This window comes from Macaca thibetana, chromosome 11, assembly GCF_024542745.1.
Source record: "Macaca thibetana thibetana isolate TM-01 chromosome 11, ASM2454274v1, whole genome shotgun sequence".
Taxonomy (NCBI): Eukaryota; Metazoa; Chordata; class Mammalia; order Primates; family Cercopithecidae; genus Macaca; species Macaca thibetana.
This window is the reverse complement of record NC_065588.1, coordinates 24,591,761-24,593,030: the sequence shown is the minus strand read 5'-3', so window position 1 is coordinate 24,593,030 and position 1,270 is coordinate 24,591,761. Positions and strand designations below refer to the sequence as shown.

The window sequence follows — 1,270 nt, the reverse complement described above, 5'->3', positions numbered from 1 at the left end:
GTGGGTGAGAATGTATGTGTGTCTGCTTGTAGCTCTTGCTTTAACCAGTTGTTCATACTTTATTGTCTCAAAGCAATTAAATGGAGTGAAGATCTTAGGTTCCGAATTCAACAAATGCGTTCTGAACATGTGGCAACCTGCTGGCTCATAGTTCACCTTTAAAAAAAACAAAAACAAAAACAAAGGAAAAACTCTGCTTGGAGTGTGGAACAGTGTGTCCCTACAACAGTAAAAGACAAAGTGTTTTCCTTTGCCATGAGGAAGAACAGTCTAAGAAAGATAGACTGAGTTCCTCTACATACATACTTTTGGTGCACTGGTTAAATGCAGTAGATGGTCTTGGATTTCAAATGTGAACCCAGTGTTTATCAGGTCTTGTTATATTCACTCCTTTCCCCCCTCATTATTTCTTTATCTCCTTGTTCTTGTTTATGCTTTGCTGTATTGGTCCATTTAATGTGCTTTAGTTACCTCTGTGCTTCAAAGGACTTTTTTGCATTTTTACTTTAAAAATTTGGTTCAAATATTATTTCTAACATTCAAAATCCATGATTTATCATTCTGCATAAGTTGAGTTTTTTTTTTTTTTTTTTTTTTTTTTTTTTTTTTTTTTTTTACCAAACACTAGCAAGTGACTCTAGTGAACATTGCTTTGGTAACAGGTGTGAGAGGGATGTTCAGGACTATCATGATTGGTATAGTAAAAGAGGTTAAAATACCCTGGCAAAGGCTGCTCTAGGAAGAGTAGGATCTTGAGCCCTTCCCAGAAAGCTGGTTTTAGGTACTGCCACAAGCAGGAAAAATTTCCATGTAAGGGCTCAATTCAAGTCAGAGTTACAGATCAGTTGCCTTGGGTTTTACCGCAAGTGTAAATCACAGAACCCACCATACAAAGTCATCTGTAATTTTCCCATTAACTAGGCCCTTCACTCCAAGCACACACAAGCCAGCATGAATGGCTACCACCCAGGCAGCCACCCTGGCATGAAGACAGAAGGAAAGAAGGCAGGGAAGAAAGAAAGAGATACTGGGTTTTTGTTGGTCGGTTGGTTTGTCTATGTTGGTTGGCTTTGGGATGAAACGAATGGGGGTAAGCCTGCCTCACCTCTTATTTGGAATGTGGCAGCTCTTTTGCTATTTTGTTATTTTAAAAATCTTTTTGAGGGAGTGATATCATTTTTTAGCCATGTGTTTTAGAGGCTTGGTGCTATATTGTTTAAGTTAAAAGAGGCATAAAAGGAATATTAGAGTATCATGCTTCAAGTAACCG

At 38.1% G+C, this 1,270-nt stretch overlaps 1 protein-coding gene across 16 annotated transcripts in view; it reads left to right on the top strand.

Annotated features, from left to right (window-relative positions):
* The window catches only part of SOX5 (SRY-box transcription factor 5), a 1,034,891-nt gene that overhangs the window by 70,612 nt on the left and 963,009 nt on the right, over positions 1 to 1,270 (top strand). The window lies entirely within an intron of this gene.